Below are 22706 nucleotides of genomic sequence, written 5' to 3' on the forward strand. Positions count from 1 at the left end.
CGTCTTCCATTGTCTGGAGACTTTATACATGGACATTTTTACATAGATCTTTTGTATACACCTTTGATGATGAATAAAATAAATAATAAAGATAATCTATGTAAGAGATGTAATGTAGAAATTAATGCTGACTGGGCTTATATGTTTTATGACTGTATAAAATTGAAAGAATACTGGAAGTCAATTAATGAATTTTTGCAGGCTCTTTTTACAGATAATTTCATTATTTCTAAATCTCTTATATTATTCAACACACCTGTACCTCAAAGTGTTAAAAAGGTTAAGCTTCCCTTGTTATGGTCTATTCTAGCAGTGGCTAGGAAAATAATAACTAGAAATTGGATTTCAGATACACCTCCTTCGTTCAATGAATTTAAAAATGTTATGAATATAGTGTGCCATATGGAAATAAACACAATTAGGACTAGAACAAACAGAAAAACATCTTATTTTATTGTATGGGATAATTTACAAAATTTGTTAAAAAAATTTTAATTTCAATAGCATGATATTTTAGTTTAATTAATTGATCTGATTGTAGTGGATGTCTTTGTAAATACTTTAGTTGTTTTGTTGAATATTATAATAATACCTATTTTTAATTACTTGTATAAAATTGTTATGATATTTCTCTTATATGTTAAAACAATAAACTTGTTTTGAAAAAAAAAAGAATAGTGTACCTTAGTTTGAAAAGTTTGCCTATTGAATGGTTTGAACAAAGGTGGTCCACCCATGGAGATGATTAATTTCTGCCTTGTTACCACAGCCTATCTGTTCTCTAACAATGCATCCTACACTATACAAACATCTACAATTTTCCCAATCTCTGTCAGCATAGTTTCTTCACATGGCATGGAGATTACTCAGTGCTATTAAAAGTTACCAAACTAAATCATAGTGAGATAATCTAAGCCAACACTATCAGTATTTTGCCCTTGAAATTGTTCAAGGGCCTATAATACCATCAACTACGTCAAGTCTTTACCACGAGACAATCCCCATATGAGAATCTTAGGCTTGGATGCTAACAAGAAGGAACATTATAAGCTAGTGAATACAAGCAGCACCTCTTGGTTTACCATAAAGCCTGGTACCTGGTTGCTACTCTTCTTCATTTTTAAATAGTAAGAGAAACATTGTGCTGTCACCATGTTGATTCAACATGTACATGATCCATCACTACTTTCTGTTGTTTCATCCATGTGTGCTTTACAGTTTGAGCTGAGATTTAGTTTTGACTTGTCCATAGCTGATTATTGTATTCTGGAATAAGATTCAGTTTCCAAAAGATCAAATGTACACTGTTTAGATCTCATTATTTATCCACACAGACAGCATTTAATAATGGTCTCAAAAATTAGTTGATAATACTATACAGAGATACAGAATGTGGCAAACATTCTAACAGCCATCCAAAATAATGAACTCAGATCAGACAAATGTGATTTCAAGAAATAAAAATATAATTTCCAGAATTAATCATGCACTTGGTTTTCAATTCATAGTTATGTCCTTTGTGAGAGACTAAACCACAATGACAACTGTTACAGCATTTCATTTACTTGGATTCTCTTATGACTCTTTTCAAAGGCCACCCTCCAAAAAACTTTCACTAGTAAATTTTAAAAGGCTATTATGAGAACTGGATGCTTCCTTGCTGCATTACCTCCTCAAATACACAACCAGTCTATAAAAAAGATGAGCTGAATTAAATGCCAGTAAATTAAAGTTACCTCATCTCACTACTGTGGAAATGTCTCTATGACATAAAAGATTGTCATGTTCTTTATAGATTGCTCACATGGTTCTCCCCTCATAGGTAACTTTGTGCCACTATTTGATCCATAATGAATATATGCCAGTCTTCTAACAGTCATGCCAACTATAAGTAGAGTATATTTGAGCAACAATTCGAATGAAATAATCCTTAGCCTAAGTTAGTTTTCCAAAAAAATATATTTTTTTAATCTGCCATAAAATACAAACTTGGACAGTGGTTGTTGCTATTATTATCATATGACTCAATTCTTCTGCTGTCATGCTTGGTGTTGTGTATAGAAATCAGTTTGTGGAATATGCAAAGTTTCCATACGTACCTATCCAGAGTTCTTTGCAGTTCTGTTCCCTAACCACTTCGTGTTTCCCAAACATAGTTTGTTCTCTTAAGGTCACTTTCCAGAGTCTTCTCTTATCAGAAGATCGCTGTACTCTCATTTCTTTATCCACTCCAGTACTCCCTCAGTCAATTAACTTCCCCTCATATAGCCCCTTCTCTCCTTATATCCAAGTTTCTCCCACTGCCTCCTCATTTGTCTTCATTATCTTTCCTTTACTGAGCTTTCACTCACTTACCTCTTACTTGTCTTTCTGCAATCATCTCACCCTTCCCCTTTCTTCGTTGACAACCCTATTACTTATTCTTATGGGGAATTCCCTTACACTCTTAATTGCAGTGTTACCTTTCTGTAAGGTGCATAATTTGCCAGTATCTTTGTAGACTTGTCAAGAGCATTTGAAACTGTAAATCATACCGTTTTGCTGAATGCACTATGCACATGCAATTTCAGACTAAATAATAGGTCTTGCTTTAAAAGTTATATGGAAAACAGAACTTTTCCAAGTATACAACTGCAATATCTGATCTGATACAAATACAGTCAATACTGGAATACTGCGGGGATCAGTTCTTGACCCCTCACTTTTCCTATTACTGATAAATGACTTAATGTCCAACTCTAGCTCAGCATGATTATGTGTTATTTAGTTTATATTTTATTCTTTCTTTCTTTCTTTCTTTCTTTCTTTCTTTCTTTCTTTCTTTCTTTCTTTCTTCTTAACTAGTTAGTCCCACCTGGCCAGTCGCCTCTTTTCAGGGCAGACTCAAGGTGGTATTTACACTATTATGGGAAGTTTAGCCAGGATATTAGGGAACTTTCCCTGATCTTTGCAATAGGTGCCAAGGGATCTTTTTTGTCCAAGTGAGTTAACACCGACTCAAGTAGATGTGACCTTGGTTTAATGTCTCATCCGAAGAACAATACAGTCAGGTGTGCAGCCCCCCTTCCTTATGCTGCACTGCAGTCTCAGCAATCCATCTTTTTGTTATGAGAATGCATGCAGATGATCTACTATTTCATCAGCAAATAAAACCCTTTCTGCATTTCCACATACATAACACATCAATTTCAGTAATCTCTGTACTGTCTAACTAGCAATAGATTAAATAATTATTCCCAACAAATCTAGCATTAGGCTGTATGTTTCTTCTTAAAAAATGTCCAGTCTCCCCTGATAATAGTAAGGGATAACTGAAGTAATCCAATACCTAATGTTACACAGCAAAAAATATTTAGGAATCCTGTTTGACTCCTCTTTAACATTCGTAAGGTATACAGGCAACACATGCAGAAATATATCATAAACAGAAAACTTGCTAAAAAACTCCACCCCCATATTATCTGCAATTGTGAGAGAGTTTGTAGCTCAAAACATCCTCCATCACAAATTAGAATATGCCCCTATTTTTATTAACAACTCACTCTAGCACCAACACAGAAAAAGTATAGGCACTAGAAAACAAAATCTGTCATTTTGTACTTCTAGCCAACAAGTTTACTCACCACTGTGAGATTAAAGAGATGTCATTGGATAAGTTACTATGCTATTCAGTATTCATTTGTTTAAAATTATGCTGGATGAATACGTAATGTAAACTTCATTGTGTAATGCATTGGTTTTGTGACTACCAATTGTACTTTAATGCTTGAACAAAGGTATAACTGACAGGTAGTTTCCTTATGCAGAAAGACGCATTAAAACAGCAGACCATTTTGCCAATTAGCATCATCAGTGCTACTAGCAGGCACATTCTATCCGCAGGTTAAATGCCATTTAATTTAAAGTGATAGCACCACTTCCACAAGACATTCAAAAAGATGTACATATAACCCCAATGTTTAACACAAAAAACTCCCCCTTCTTTTCATATATATATATATATATATATATATATATATATATATATATATATATAATTAAATTTTGCTAAGAGTCCTAGTTTATTCAAGAATCATTGTGGATACATTATCATATTAGCTTTACAGATGTTCATTAAGTTCTGGTTTATTTATAGCTCCCAAGTTAATTATTATTTTTCCTTATTATCCAAAAGTGCATGTTTTGATAGAACAGACAAACCTTCACTCTTAACAGCATCAATACCTACAAATACAAAATGTGCAGAATTATGTTCAATATGATGTTTATACAAGGCACTCCTATCCCATTTACATCTAATATCACTTAAGCGGACAGCAATCCTTTGTTTCCATAGTCTAGACATTTGACCAATGTGGAATGCCCCACACTGGCATACAGCCATATAGACAATCCACTCTGAGTTACATGTAATTAACTGTCTAATGGAAAACACTTTTGAGTTATTAACAGATATAAATAACTTTGTCTTAGACATAACTTTCTATTACACAGAGTTGCTGCAAAATGTACTCCCAAAAACCAAATTATTACTAACATCTTGCCTTTTACTTTTACTTTTACTTTTCTTGTACCGTGAAATATGTTCACCAATATTCTTAACCCTTTGATAACTAAAATGACACATATCATCCAAATTCTTATCAAAAAATACACCAGTTTTCAAAAGATGTCATTGTTTGTTAATAAACTCACAAATCTTAAAGGTGCTTGTACCAAATGTGGTTGTAAACCTCATTTTTGCCTATTCAGCATTTCTATTTCTCAATTCATCAGACTTAAACAATTCTTCTCTCAAAGCATTTGTAGCCAAAAATATGCCTGTCATTTTTATTATAGCCCCTGTTAATAAATCTGTTTTCCATATCAACTGATTCCATCTTGAAATTATCAGTAGAACTACAAGTACATCTCAATCTCATGAATTGAGATTTAGGAATATTTTTCAACACATGTTCCGGATGACAGCTGTTGGCTTCAAGCAACAAATTTTTAGTGAACGGTTTCCTCTATAAACTGGTAGCCAAAGTACCATCAGTTAACTTAGTGATATTAACATCCAAAAAGTCAATGGCAAATAGATCAAATTTACTCACAAACACTAGGCCAAAGGGATTTCAGTTCAAATAAGCAACAAACTCCTTAAGATGTTCAACTGGGCCCACCCAAATACACCAACAATCATCCAAGAATTCTCTCCACATTTCTAAATATGGCCTAAATACATTTTCATCATTATACACCAAAAAGCACATAAACAAGTCTGCATAAATTGGTGCAAAGGTGGTAACCATTTCTGCATGTTTAATTTGTAGGTAAAAGATGTTATTATACCTAAACACATTATGTTGCAAAATCAATCCCAACAATCATAAATAGAATATCATTACACTGTTCAGAGTACATACCACAGTAAGACGACCAATATTTTACTGCCTTTATTTCGTCTTCATGTGGGATACTAGTATAACGGGACCTATGTCCATAGTACAAAGATATGAATGATTGGACACCTGAACATTTATCCATTAAATTCAAAAAATTCATAATTTCTTTAATATGTGCTCTAACATATTTTAACAGAGATTTAAGCTGACCCTTTAAATATACAGATAATGTGTATATAAAGAAAAGAAGGGGAAGTTTTTTTGTGTTAAACATTGGGGTTATATGCATATTTTTTGTATAAAAGATTATGTGTAGAGATGCCTTGTGGAAGTGATATGGCGTCTATGCTGGGCAACTTCTTAGCACAAGAAATCTGGACAAAGCCTAAAATAAGAGGGGGACAAAGGGCAAAAATAGAGCCAGATTTTAAATACTGCTTTTATAAGCTTAGAAAGTTCGTAGAATAAGAGGATTTGTGTTCTCATGCATTTCCTGAAGGGTATGAAATCTGAAACTTGAATGTGTGTCATTATTTTTACTTCAATCCTCAGTGATTTGCCAGAAAACCACAAGTTTTAACAGTACAAACAAAACTTATGAGGCAAAAATCTGGACATTTTGTGAAAATCTGCAGAGTTCAAAGTTATTCACCTTAAGAGTAACCAGGGCATTCATAACATTATTTGCACAAGGTGCTGTGCAAGCACTGATTACTACAGGACTGTAGTAATAAAAATAGATTATACCATCTATGCATGAGGGAAATATGACAGATATAATGCTATTATATTTTATCATCATATTCTTGGATTCAAAGAAATCATCTTTTTCTGTGCTAATTGCCTAGGACAGGTTGGTTATTTAGCACAACAGAGAGAATCTTTGTTTCACAGACATGGTAAAGCCACAATGAGAACTGTGTCATTTCCAGCCCAGAACCACCTCCCTGAATTGAGCACTGTGCTGTTAGATTTTACTGCATTAGGGTTCTCCCTGACACCACTAGCAAAGACAATCCCTGACATGCACATACACACACACACACACACACACACACACACACACACACACACACACACACACACATTTAGGTGCATGCTCACACAGAGACATTCATTTAGCTGCACAGACACACAGACACACACACACACACACACACACACACACACACACACACACACACACACACACACACACACACACACACACACACACACACACACACACACACACACACACACACACACACACGCACTCACATACACACACACACACACACACACACACACACACACACACACACACGCACTCACATACACACACACACACACACACACACACACACACACACACACACACACACACACACACACACAAATCACACAGGTGCACACACTGACAACCCTCACCCTTATGACTCTCTTGCACTTACTCACACTGCAGCTACTCCCATAAGAGTGAATGGGTAAGTGCCATCTTTTTGTGGCATTAATATTTTTGCAAGATTGCACTCATTTTTCCTCCTAGAATAAAATTTAGCTTGGCTGACTGATTATGTAAATTGCTTGGCCAAGCAAATCTGTATTGGCAAACATTTTCTGAGGAAAGCACATGGCTAAGTAGCATTTCACTCCCCAGCAATGTCACATTAGCATGCAGATTTCCCAGCAAAATTGCTGCCCATGCTACTGTACTGTTGAGAGGTGAAATCCAAGATGGTTCATAGTCAATGAATTTAAAGGCTTACCTAGATACAGAAATCTTTTGAAATAAGCATCACATATTAAAGCACTCTTTCATGAATCCCCAGTAATGTTTTCTAGGAAATTAGTAATCTGTATTCTTAAACAATATTTTTTAAATAATCTGATATAATACTGAAGACAACTTTTGTATATTAATAGTCTGGAAGTCATATAACCAGACTAATGACTTAGGGGAATCCATTCTAATATTTCAGATGCTATTTTACTGCATGAAGAATGTTCAATCGATACTGCACATATGTGTCTGTAGTATTCAATAATAAAAGTAGATCAACAAATGAAACTAATTTTCATCAGAATTTCTGCAAACAAGATAAGTATGTTTGCATCATTTCTGATCTGGCTGACTAATGACCAAAAGTCTAAAGTCAAACCGAGCTGGAAAAATGAACAACCTTATTTAGTGCCTTAGTGCATACCTCTCAACCTCTCAGAGCAAGAAATCTGGACAAAGCCATAAATGAAAGTGGGACAAAAGCCCCAAAATAGGGACTTTTTAATATTATGCTTACAAACTTAGAAAGTTGATAGAATAACAGGTTTTGTATTAGAATGGATTTTCTGATATAATCTTTAAAGATTTGTCACTCATTTGCTAGAAAACCACAATTTTATGAAAACTTAACCAAAAATATGAGACAGAAATCTGTTCATTCTGTGAAAACCTGTACAGTTGAGAAGTATGCCTTAGTGTAATGTAATTATATCTGATATGTATTAGTTACAATGGAAAATTCCCATAGAAAGTCATGATAACTTATAAAATATCAAGGAAGACAAAAAGATCTTTCTGTCATATACTCACTATTTCAGAAATGCCACCTCTGTCACTGCAGACAAGCCAGCCCTATTTACATCGAGTGATCGATTATCAGCAATGCTAATTATACATACATGCATCCAGGCCAGTGTGCATACCGAGCAGCACTTCATCATGGTTGCATCACAGTCCCCACACTACATCATGTTAGATCACTTTACAGGCAGAGTTAAGTACACGCAGCAGAGCTAAGCACTGAAGGTGTACAAACACCTCTGATAGTCAAGGCAAGTTTGCACGCATGTGTTGACAATGGTGATGTTAAGTACAGCAATATATATATATATATATATATATATATATATATATATATATATATATATATATAAATGAAATAAAAAGGAAAATAGCATGGATGGCTGAAGGTAGAATAAAGGTTATATTATATCAACAGATTCCAGACAGAGAGAGACAGACAGGGAGAAAGACGGATAGAAAGAAGTACAAAGGGAGTCAGCCAACAAAGTATTGCAGAAACACAGACTAGAGAAGGTGGCATGGCAATACATGAGAGCAAACTAATGTGAAATCTAAAGAGAAGAACTACAATAAAATACGGTAAGAAAATGTACTGATCTGCATCAGTTCTGTGAGCAGTGGACCTTTACGATAGTGTTGCTCTCACCACAAAAGGAAAATATGATATTGTCAGAAGAGTAACACATCAGTTCAGTCCACATGCCAGAATATCCACAGTTTCCTAGCAAGGGGAGTCAAAGCAGTTATAAAACACACATATCATGGAAATGTAGCACATGAGCAGACTGATGGTAAGAAAGGAAAGACATGCCTCAAAAGAACTGAATCCATCACTTTCATTCTGAAATTCTCCATAGCAGTGCATTACCAAGGGGAGCCACTGAAGCAGTCAAAGTTAAAAAGTACTCACAACACACACATATCTTGGAAATGTAGCATCAGTACACATTGTACAAAAATACAACCCCAGGGGATTTGAAATCCCAGCCTGTACATGGACACAATGAAAGTAATGTCAAAAATGCATCAAGCTATCAGGAGTGCAAATAAAGGTATTAACTGTATGTTATTATAGATTAGTATAGTCACTGATACTTAGCTCATTTTTTTGACTGATTAGTACATGCCAAAAAATTTCTTTAGTTTTGCCATAGGATGTGAAGTGCCATTTCTCTATAGTTATATATGACCATTGACATCATTCTCTATCAACTGTCATTTTTTGTAAGAAACCCTTCGTGAGCATGTGTATCTCATAGTGTCTATCTATTTTTGAACATATTATAGTTTGAAAATGGTAGGATAGGACATAGATTAAAAGGAGAAGTAAACACAGGGTAGACAAATGAGCAAACAATGAAAGAACAGAATAAAGGTGGGGTAGGGGCATATCTCTTAACATCTTAGTTCATCATAGCTCAACAATTATAGCTGAATCCATAAATGAATTTGATTAGAATGTGTCAACTTCCTGACATAATTTCAAGAAAAGAAAACTTATGATAACAAGAAAAGAGAACTACACCTTCATGTGTTTGAACCCATGCATTTTTACTCATATTCCCTAAACTAGTGCTTTGAACAGCCATGACACAAAATAATTTGCAAGCATTCCTATGGAAATGTTCTGAAAAAATATATTGCACTTGAATGGAGCCCATAACAGCAAGAAAAGAAAAGAAAAAATATACCAGTCTAGATTTAAAGTCCAGCCTTCATCATTGATAGTCACCACACTTCTCAACTGTCCAGATTGCAGCAGAATGTCCAGATTTTTGCCTCATATTTTTGGCCTGTTCCTCAAACAATTTGTATTCATCTGGAAAATTAATGAGGATTGAAGTTACTAAATAATGCCAGGTGTTTGAGTTTTAGACTTCATATTCTTGAGAAAATGCATGCTAACACAAATCCTATTGGTCTAACAACTATAAGAGCAATATTTAAAATCTGTCTCTATTTTTGGGCTTTTGTCTTCCCAGTATTTTGGGCTTTGTCCAGATTTCTTGAGCCAATGGGTTGAGAGGTGTGATAGTCAGTACAGTAGCATATTAACAAGCTATGCCACCAAAACACTCAGAGCAAAACTTGTTGAAAAATGCATTTCAGCAGAGTCTTAGAACAGTGTTGATGACTGAAAACAGAATATTTGTAAACAATGCATAGCCATCAGGAGATTAAAAGCCTCCACCCAGTGTACTGACAATGTACACATCACTCCATGAGTATGCTGAGTCATGGAAGCAAACAGGCTGTACACATTAAGTTTCACTTGTCCCGGACCCCTTCAATAAAACACATCACACCAAATGACATTTGATGACCTTTATTAAACTTCCATAAACATAACTTTATTAAACATTTTTAATTTATTAATCATAGTATGAGCATCCATTTCACCTGGGCAGCATATCCCTGCTCACCCTGTCCAAATAAGCAGCATCATTACTGCTTTCTTACTTTTACTTATCAAAGCAGCATCTCAACACTCACTTTCATCCCCAAAACTCCTTGAATCAAACACACAACACCATTGGGGGAACAGAAGAGGGACAGGCCTGCCCCTCTTCTACGCCTAAGCACCCAACCCACAAAAGAAATAACCCAATCCTTAATGACCTCAAAAAAAAAAAAGGGAGGGAGGGAGAGTCACAAGTTCATACCTAAATCCGATTTGTTACCAAGCTAAACTCACATAAAATTCCTGTAGCACCTCCTCATGCCTACCTCAGTTTGTCAACAACCCTCTTTCCTTCTAATTTAACCCTTCTGTCCTCACTGTTCTGACTATTTAACCTCCTTCTACATCCCCTCTCTCCCCTTACCCAGACCTTAACCCTCCTTTTATCATTTCTTCATAACCCTCAAACACTGAAGGTATCCCCGAACAAATTGGATTGTTCCCAAATATCATTTGTTTTATTTTTGCATGGTGAAATGCATGAATGAACAGCTCATATGCAAAAGTGATGTTAAGTTATTAGCACATGATATGCTTTTTTCTTCACTAATGGCATAAGACAAGAAGTGCCAATTCACTTTCTTTATGTATGAACATCAGTATTACTCTCTGCAGCCCATTTCACAAAAATCATCTGGTTTTGATATTTTATCAACCCTTTTTGGACATGTGTGTGGTGTGCTTATATATTTTCTACCAGACTAAAGGAGAGAAAGACAATAAGAGATATAAAAAAGGGAGGCAAGCGGAATGTACAACATAAGGTGATGAAATAAGGATTGAACAGGATGGAGGTGGTTGAAGAAGTAAAACAGACATCGATTAATTTTAACCAATACCTATTAAGTGATATTCTTCATAGCAGGGTATTAAGAAGAGCCACTGAAGCTGACTGTAAGGAGTCATAAAATATACATATCAGTGAAATGTAGCACATTTGAAGACTGATAGCAAAAAATAAAAGGATTAATTTGATGAAAACTATGCCTTTTACAGTTATGCTTCTCACAACAGTGCATTAGCAAAGTGAGCCACCAAAGCTATCAGACTGTAAATGGTCATCAAAAAGATACATATCAAGAAATTTAGCACATTCACATATTGGGTACTGAACAGTGCAAAACACCATACAATGTTCATTAAACACCCCTCCCAACACACTGGTGCATGGAAAGCATTTCATGAGTACATTGAGCCATGGAAACAAAGCAAAGGTGTTAATTTAACTGTATTGTACATTTAAAAAAACTCCATACTTGTTTATACCATGTAGAGTTTTTGACTGGAGCAAATTTGCCTCATCTATAACACCTGCATCATGCATTGTTTATTCCTGATCCTACTTCTTTTTAAAACTTCTTCAAGAGCATGGTTATTAATTTACATCTATGTCATGCTATGTCACTTTACTATGCAATTTGCCATATCTTTATCCTTACCATACTGTTGTTACTATGTAAGTAACCTGGACTGAGCCTGCAAATGGTTAAACTTGATCAGTGCTCTACCCTGGGGAAAATAATTAAATGTGTCTGCTGATGTACAGCCATGATTAACTCATTTGTGCAACTGATGACAGCATCGTTGGTGTAGATCAAGGATTTTTCTTTATTTTTAACACAGAATGAAAATTGTCCTTTCTATGTTATAATGTATGCTCAGTGACATTGCTCTTTGCCAAATGTTGACAATGTTTGGCTACACAAAGATGATTTTGGATTATAAGTCTTTTGTGGTCATGTGGGTGGTGTGTTCATTTTTTGACCATAACCTTTGGACCTAACAATTGATATTTGCTTAAAAACTTGCCTAGTTTTTTCTTGAATGTACAATGTATTTTTAAGCTTTTTACTTGCTTATCTTGTGTAGAGAATACGTTTCTTCTGTTTCTGTTAAACTTGTACTGTGTATATATTATTTGTTTCACTTGTGACTGTGGAGTTTTTCTCCCCTGGCCACCGCTGAAAAATGGCTTAAGTTCAGTCAGACTAACTACAATACTATTTGCAATTATTTACTGATTGTAATTCTGAATGATTTGTCAGACAACTGCACCTTTTTAGGCTGAACGATTGTAGCCAGTCATGTGTAAATTAGTGAAATATCCATGAAAATGTGAGGTATGAGTGGGAGTATTTTTTGTGGGACAGGTGGCCTTTTATTTTTTGTTGGAAAAGGAAAGTTGGGTCTGAAAGCCAGGGATGTAAGAGGTGGATACAATAGGAACAGCAGGCTGCAGGGAAAAACACACTTGACTGGCAGGGTGTGGAATAACCTAATGAGGGAGGAAAAGCACAATGGTGAAAGAGACATCAGACAGACCAGTGGAGCACAATGGTGAGGGGAGGATTGTACAACATATATTTGTGGGCATTGATACAAATGGAAGAGGAACACCAGATTTGGGGATATTATTGGGTGCTCAAAGATGGTCATTCATTACCCAGGGAGCTGCCAGCACTGGGTCATATCTCAGAAGCTGGGGAAAGCACAGGGCAGGGATGTGATTCAATGAGTCACTGCAGCCTGGTCACCATTTGTTCAATGCAAACATCCAACTTCCTGTTTATTATCTATATCACAAGCTCTACCAACTCCTGATGGGTGACAAAGATTCATCTTAATTTGCACTACCACTGGCTGCAATCACTGTACTATTCCCAGGTAAAGGATTACCTGATGCAAGTGGTGCAGGTAGAGCAGGAGGTGTGTAGGCAACTGTGGAAGGCAAGGACCTAGATGTGCTGGGTGCCTCTAGTGGTGATGATGTTGTCACTGCTGCTTCCACCTGTGTGTGGTGTTGACAAGCCATGCCTGTGTGGTTGGTGCAGGCTGCTGTGCTGCTACATATAATATTAATAGAAATGGAGAAAAAAATAAATGTATGAAAGAGAAAGGATAGCAACTGGGGGGATACATGCAAAAACAATCACATTGCATTGTTAATTATGTTGAGACTCATTCTGTGAAGCAAAATAACCCAGTAATGCTAGAATTTACCAGCGGTATGTCATCAACCTGTATGAGTATTACATTTTGGGGGAGCTAAGCCAAAAGCCAAAAGCCATCCTCATATCCACTCTAATACAAGAACATATTAACTGCAGGAGTTATATATCAGGACAGCACATCTGTGCTTGTAGCCAGTGATACTATTTCAGTCTGAACAATAATACAGCTGTACCTAAACATAAGAAGCATGCTGATCACTCAACAAACATGTCAAGCACAGGTGATAGACAAAAGCTAGACACATTTTCTGTATATTGTAAAATGCAGCCATTATGGATATTACATATACAACCCTTGTAGTGACAACTTTACATTTCTGGGATGACACATATACTCTGCTATGACAACAGAACTATTTGGGGGTGGGGGGGCTGAACCCACTGCCATCCTTAGCAATATCAGTGTATACAGACTTAATATGTGAAACACTTGTCTGCCTATTCAAGAAGATGGCATGCAGAAGCCCATTTTTGACATTTCACAGTCGTACTTAATTCTGTTAAAGTATGACAGTACTGACATATGTGGTTATGTTGTATGAAAGCTATATAGCAAAATTATTAATGGTTGTAATTGTTACTATGCAAACAGACATATCCTTAACAACTGCAGGTATACTTACACTGGCATTCTCTTAGGTGCCCTAATCAGCCTTAACAGGCATTTGCAGTCTACTGTCAATAACCACAAACAGAAAGAAATAAAATAAATCCACAGGCCGTTGAATAAAAACACATAGTTTATTCACCTCTCTAGCATCTTGGCAAATGCCTTCAAGGAGTAATAGAAGTGCATAGTGAATGTTGGACACAGGGAGTGCAGTCTGCACATCCACATCTCAGAGTATTGATACCATCTCTGTGCCTGCAGTTTCCCAGTAAAAACAACAGTCTGAGAGTGGATAGGTTCATGGGGACATAATAGATCAGTCCAAGTCCACGTCTCAGAGTATGGATACAGAATCTGTGCCTGCAGTTTCCCATTAAAAACAACAATCTGAGAATGGCTAGGTTGATGAGGACACTCTAGATCAGGGAAGTCTGTCTGTCCCCAAATCAGAAATATTTGCCTCTAGCACGTGTGGACAGGGTTTCTATACAGCATGGTGGGTAATCGTGCTTGGTGGAGGTATGTTTACTGCCCTCCCCCTGAGGTTGATGTGTCAATAGCTGCCACCCAATATATATGCTGGGACATCTTGGAAGCACAAGATAGATCCACCAGTACCATGGCAGAAATAGTGGGTATAATGTAGGCTGTGTACACTGACCCAAGAGAATGTATCACCCTATGAATCGCACATATGGGTCAGGCACTGACCAGTGTGAGGGCATGACCATTATATGTGATTCATTGGATAGGCTGAATCACATATTGGACCATGTGGTGCCTTCACTGGACAATCTATTAGAACCAAGGGGTGATTATTGCATGCAGTCATCTGCAAATTCTCTTACCATAATGTGGCAAAGTTTTCTTAAGCCAGCTAATTTACTCAAAGATGTATGCAGCATGTAAACTTAGAAACATCATTTGTGAAAACTTTTTCCTTTCTGGAGAGCAAAACATAAAGTAAATAAAACAAAAACACTTCAAATGACAGAAACCATAAGATCACTCAAGACTTTAACACTTTCATCCTTTTAAACACAGGCATCATTAGGAATAATGAGAACAATCTAAAGACATTAATTCTATATAAAAAAAGATCACATGTTAAAAAAGAGACAACAGTTGTTTGCCATCCTGTCACTCAAAATCTATCTTTTATAACATATTTTATATTTATAGTATCATTCAGTCCATGAACAAACCTTTGCTGCTAGTCGTAGCTGTCAAATAAACCCTTTGATCTTCATCACACTGCTTATTTCAATCTTTAGGCTGGTTTGTTTGACAATCAACTATAAAAAAAGAAAATACTTTGAAGTTATCACATTGAGATGAATTCCTGAAAATAGCATTTTTCTTGAATTTTCCTTCATGGTTTATATGTCCTTATCTGCATGCTGAGCCAGCATATGCAGAGACTTAAAAGGGAAAAAATCACAGGTATAACAAAGCACGACACAGACTACTCCTACACTATTATAGTTAAAATTACCCCCACAAATGTGTGGTCAATTTTTTTTTTTTTTTATGACCAGGTAAAGATTGTTTAACATGTGTTTGCAATATTTACAAAAAACAGAGGAGTGTCCTTAATTCTTTATTAGTGTTGTGGACACTATCATTCAACAAGTCTTCCTTTTCCATTTGAAAAAAAAAAAACAACCTTTAAATTGGTATTCTTTCTATAAATAAAGGGTTTTGTACCCATATTTTTAGTAGGTCAAAATTAACTGACACAATTTTCTAGTTGTTGATAAGAATCTGTTTGATCTTGTTAATATCTGCAGGGGCACATGAAAATCATTTTCTTGGTTGGCGAAAGCCAGGGTGCCTTTTTGGCTAGGCTTATATAGGCCCTAGGGCTAATAGCCTAATACCTACCTATGAACAGTGCTAGTCAAACAAAAAGAACTGTTAGAATAATTAATGTCTTCACCAGTAGTTGTTTCTTTGATGTAACTTCCACTCAAAATAGGTAAATATTTTGTTTGCCTTTCCTTTTTAACATACTTGTCTATTTAGTCGATCATGTTTTCACCATATTCTCTATCAGTAAACATTTTCCTTAGTGGTTCTAATGTTTCCAGATGTATCTTTTCACTGTGTATACTCTGACTTTTGATTATATTATGGTCAGTGTGTCTGTATATCCTAAGGGTTATGATCCCATTAGCCAGACCATTACAAGAGACATGAAAAAAAACTTTCGTCCACATGAAATTGTTTTTGGAGAATAATAACCCTGAACAAATGTCTACAAAAAGGAACAACAAAGGGGAGAGCATTAGATGTTTGTTGAAGGACTTTGTTAAGTAACTGAAAAAAGAATGCAGAACTTTGTAATGTGACATGACATGTGCAATGTATTAAAATATGGAGAGTTTTCAGGGATTTTAGAATCTAAACATTTCCCAGTTGAATCATCAAAAATTATTTACCATGAATGAGTGAAATTAAGTGTACTAGTCATGTTTGGGAAAGTGTTTGTTTTTCAATGAACATTTTTCCTTTTATACTACTTATAGTATACTTACAAAAAAGTTCTGGTGATCTGTGGTCACTCTACTAAAACCTGGCACCGCACAAAACCCCTTCTACAGCACCTGACAAAGCTCCACAACAAATCTCCCATGACTTTAATACCCATTTTATTTCCACCATTCAAAAGCTACTCAGGGAACCATCTACAGACCCAAAAACTCTATATACTATTAATTCCTCAGTTGATATTAACCAGCCCTACTCAATTGACAAATTCATTAATACTCCCTCAGCCTATTCATTTACCGTTCAGTCTATACCCACCTCTCTGAATTTCAAGCACCTGAACAAACTCAAACCTTGCTCACTTTCAGCAGATAATCTTCTTCCAGAATTTCTACAACTAGCAAGAAAAGCAATCGCATATCCTACTAGCATTCTTATAAATTCCTCTATCGCTGAATCCTATGTTCCCCAATTGTGGAAAAAATCCATTATTACACCACTGCACAAAGTTGGAAACTCTAAAGATCTGTCTGTTGCTCTATCTCTATTCTGTCTTCACTATCAAAGATCTTAGAAAAATGTGTTCAAACACAACTACTTAAATACCTCTCTAATACTCTTCTCGCCCCCACTTAACATGGATTCCGTCCAGCACATAGCACCATCACAGCCCTACTCTCATTTCCTGATACTGTTACCAAGTCCATAGATGCTTGTCACCCTACCTCAGTAATTTTATTGGATTTATCTAAGGCCTTCGATAGAGTATCACACAAAAGGCTATTACTCCAACTATCAAAATTAGGATGCTCCCCTTCAATCTGTTAAGTGGTTCACCTCCTACCTAAACAGTAGGGAACAATCAGTCAGATGGCATAATGCCCTATCTGATTATCAAGCAAACAACATAGGAGTCCTACAAGGATCTATTTTAGGGCCACTCCCCTTTAATATCTTCATCAGTGTTCTCCATAAAGCCCCCCACATACAAAATTTCATCCAATACGCCAATGACTCCACACTAATGTCCACCTCCAACAATTTCTCTAACCTCCTTATAGTTACTCAAAAGGCTTTTACTTCAACTGAAACTTGGCTAAATAATGCACAACTCCTGTTAAATGCCAGAAAAATGAAACTTTCACTCTTCTCTACAAAATCACCAGATATAGATTTCAAAATTGTCTTTAAAGATGGAACCAAAATTGAAATAGTGAAAACAGCTAAATTGTTAGGCATAGCAAAAGATTATAGACTCACTTTTGAGCCACATATTCTCAGTGAAATAAAGAAAACACACTTTAAACTAGGTAAACTCTATCACCACAAACTTTATCTGGACAACCATACCAAAACAAAACTTGCAAACACCTTACACATCCACTCCCTTCTATATGGTAGTGTTATCTTTACTAACCTTAACTCAACCATTAGTAATAAACTACAATCCTGCTATTATAAAGTAGCCAAATTTGCCACCAGAAAGCCTCACCACTCACACCATTGCCATTCTATTGCGGAATTCCCCACCACCTCCACTATACCCAACTAACCTTAGTCCACAAATTAATCTTCAGAGCCAGTGACTGCCCAGCAATTAGCTCTATCCTACAAACATGCAATCCTACACAAACATTAAGATCCTCAAACAAACAACTGCTTACCATAACAAAACCCAACAAAAGAGCTGGACAATGTCTCTACTCCAACAGCATTGCCAAGCTTTGGAATACCTTACCCCCATATAACTCAAACTGACTGCATAAAAACCTTTAAGTCAGCACTAAAATCATACAACCTAGACAATCCATCCTGCCCCTGCCAAACAAACAGGCCACCTTGAAACAATCCAAGAAAAATCCCCTCTAATGTGTTATAACCAGTTCTATAACCTTAATATTTTCTTTTTAAACCTAGCTACTCACCTTACGCTAGAAGAAAACAGTGATGGTATGGAGCCTTATCTTTTCTGTGGCCTAATTATATTAACTCTCAGCTAGATTGTATTGCATTGTATTATATTGTATATGTCTTTGCTTTTATACATGTAATACTTGATTACTCTTGCTATACTCATTTTATTTGTAATATTCATGGAGCTTTTCTCCCCGGGCCTCTACTGAAAATGGGTTTTTGACCCAGTGGACCTTCCGGGTCAACAAATGTCAATAAATAAATAAATTATAAAGTTGCATTATAGGGTGCTGTTTGATTTTTTTTTTTTTTATTGTTACTGTTTACTCAGTTTTAATCTCTAACCGTACCCACACAATGAAGTAATAATAAATACTTAGCAAAGATTTACATACAAATTCAAACTATTATGGGCAACTAAAATAGTATATTTGGAGGAGCTTTGTCTTATTTACATTGTGGTTTCAGTCCTCCATAATCATATGTTAGATTTCAATGTGAGCTGCTTCATCTTCAAGAACTATATGAGAACTTGCCTTTCTAGGAAGAGAGAAGCTACTTTTGTTGTATTCAACATGGAAAACAACAGTCTATACACTAATTTAGGTAGTGAGAGATTATGGGTTCAGTCTTTCACGATGTCATGGCAAGAATTTTAAGATCCCAGTAAAAGTTTCAAGGGGCTGTCCTTATCAACAAAATAATTTATAAAACAATGCACCTTTTATAATTTGGCACAGCATGCGGTAAGGAGATTTTTATCTAACTCCAAAGATCTATTACTTAACACATGCTTTAGAAAATGACCAATACACTTTAAACACAGCAGGATGCCAGGATATGGAAATTTTAACCAAGTATAAAAGTAAGCAGATTTCTGAACTAAATAAGGAAAATTGGGCAACTAAACAAGAATATCACAGATTCTTACTAGCAACTTGAAAATGTTGTCAGGTAATGCTGACAAATAGCTTATGTTTGCATTCCCAGTTTTTTTTTTCTTTTTTTTTACAACTGACAGAATCTTTGAAGGTCTCTGAATAGCACTATAACACTATTAGTGTTAACATCATCAAAATATTATCTTCTTACAAATAAATATAATTTTCTTTCTTTTTCTTGACTCCTAGAACTATTCCACTGAAGCAAATAATTATTTGAATATCTCTCCACCAATGTTCATTATGCATTAGATTTTGAATTGTGTGTGTGCACTGTTCTAGCAGTCTGTGGAAATGTCATGGTAGTTTTTGACAATATATATTGTATTAGTGCCATCACAGAGAATCATTCCTAAGGCCAGTGAAAAGCAAAGATCAGAGGAGAAACTATGACCCTTTCCAGCCTATCCAAACTAATTAGTTCACTCATTTCTAATTAGTTGGAAGAAGTATGAAAGGAAAGGAGTGGGACTCTAGAAGGTTTTTAAAAGTTAATTGCCAGTTATAATTTTTTTAATAAAACCCTTGGGGAGCTATAAAACTGACTACTAATAAACTGCTGATTCAGTTAGTACATTTGGGTGAACTGGATAAAACTGTTACAATGTCTGTACAGTCATCTGCTACTTGTACATGTCAGAGAATATCACAGGAAAAGGAACAATGACATTATCCAAAGCTACATTAACAACAACAATAACAACAAAAAAAGGAAGTCAGAGTACTACAAATGATGTACTGAAACTAAGATATATAGATTTCCCCTGTGTATTGTGCATGTGAGGCTCATTATCTTAGAAATAACTTGCTTACTCATGTTAGATTAAAAAATATGACTATCTGTAACTGTTGAAGATTTTCAGTTGAGTGTAAGTAACAGGAATGACAGGGTATCAACTCTGTAAGCTGATAGACATGACATCAGTGATGTGTTTCTCAACCAGTGTAAAAATGTAGTAGAAAAGGAAGATGGATATTTTATAAAACCACATCTGTGAAGAGGTACACTGGAAGTACACCTTACGACCTATTGTGAGAAAGCATGCAGAATGATACCACAATGTTGGGTGAATCAGAAACATTAGTACTACACAAAATAGCCAATAAAAAATTTTTTTTTTTTCTGTTTCCATGTGGAGTTATCTGACAGATAAGCCAGCTGGGTCAGTATTGTCAACTAATGGCCAAGAAAAAGTTGAACTTATTCAAGATAAACCCTTGCATAGTATAGATTAAATATAGATGATCCTATAACTTGATTTCATAATGTGTATGAAAACACACAGATATGTAAATGGACTGCATTTCTGGAGAAGGTGAGGAGATAAACATGAAGCTATGGGCATGGATTCAATTGCTGCATATATTTTTCTCAGTATTTATGATGTGTAGTTTTCGCTATAAGGCTGGAAGTGTAACTTACTCTGCCAATATTGTTTGGTAACAGATGGTCTCAGCACATCATACCAAGATACACAAAAGTCCTACTTGTCTGCGACCCTTTGGTATTGTCTCCACATAGAAGTGGCCTATGTGATACAAGTAGAGAAACATTTGTTGTCATATGTGCTGCTGTCACCATGTTACCTAGAGGAGTACCACCACACAGGGCCTGGCGCACCCATAATTGACCATGGAAATTATACACTGCATGCACAGTATCTATGTCATATACCTACAGTTGCAGTTATGACCATGACTGTTTGCATATGTCAACATAATGCTGGCCATAATTTCTGTAATGGGTTGCACGCCACAAACCTTCATCAAAAGCAATGGACCTGCGCTATGCTACTCTGTGTACACATGGGGCAAATGTGTATAGGGCAGCATTGTGATACATTGTCTACAGCTGCCGTGCCACAATGGTAACTCACAGCAGCTACAATATCCAATGAACAATTATGGCACCACTGTCATACATATCACAGAGCTGTGCCTGTAAGGACATAATATTTTGTGGTGATATCCATGTTGCTCAGTGTGTTTGAACAGAGCCTGCACAGCATACAGACGCACACACACACACACACACACACACACACACACACACACACACACACACACACACACACACACAAACATGCACACGTATATTATATGTACACTTGTTACATGCTTCGTCAGCACAAAATGTATGTTATGAGTGTAATGTTACACAGGTATGCAGTGCTGAACAAACACAAGTGTAATGGATCTTTCTGCCGCCTCATTGTTTGTAACTTATTTGCCTGTCCAAACATCTTATTTTGTACACTGTCTAGGCCCAGCCTATAGTACACATGTACACTGTCATCCGTATGTCACCATACACAATGCCACATTATGTTGGCAGTTATGGTGATACACATGTGTAGCAAGTAGGTGACAGCATTTCTAATATGATGGGGGACACTGAGCAAACAGTTGTGTCCACATATTCCATGGTGTAATAACTAAACCTCAAGGACATATACTTCACCTATCAGGCTAACCAGATATGGCAAACAATAGCTACACATTATGAAATTTACACAGTTGACTGTTCTGTGTAGTTGTGCAGCCCATGGAATGCATACAATAACATGACCAGAATGCAATATGTTATTGTTGGCATCTATATGTTGCTAACAAAACAGTTCTGTTTCACAACAGCACAGAGACTGCGGAAGACACAGTAGTATTCTGCAGGCTTGCATAACAGATATGGTTTGTCCTGCTGTGGTTTAATATTAACAACAGCATGTGCATGTGACACACAGCACACAGAGTGGCATGAATGCATTTAACGCTATTGTCACTGACTGTGGATGGAATGGTCAGCAGAGGCAATGGTGTGGAATATATGGCCAATGTAATATGTACCAGATGTAATCATCCTACACATGGCAATGTGTCATTGTGGGGGCATGATAAACATCCAATGCACAGCATATAGACAAACAACACACAGCTGCTCATAGGCCATGTGCTGGATAACACAGAGCCAACTGTGCTCTTTCAGACAGTTTCTCATTTGTAAAAAACACCTTCACGAAAAAATCTCAATAAACATAGGATGCCACCATCAAAAACAGGAACACCACTCCAAGGGCAAGTATTTTATTCATACAAAACATACTGGTACCTCAGCTTCTTGCCTTCAAATGGAACACTTCTAAACACCACTCTCGTCCTTAAATACATACACCACAATCATAATTACTTCAGTATGTTTATTGACTTTCTCATTTGTGACAAGGTACTGATATGGTGCACCCCATCTGCAGGTAATATCATGCATAGGTAATGTCCATGCACAAATCAAATAGCTCTTGGCAGTATGATGCACATGCCTGAACAGTTCC

The sequence above is a fragment of the Protopterus annectens genome, chromosome 2.part0 (genome assembly GCF_019279795.1).
Source record: "Protopterus annectens isolate FY-2018-M chromosome 2.part0, PAN1.0, whole genome shotgun sequence".
In the NCBI taxonomy this organism is placed as follows: Eukaryota; Metazoa; Chordata; order Ceratodontiformes; family Protopteridae; genus Protopterus; species Protopterus annectens.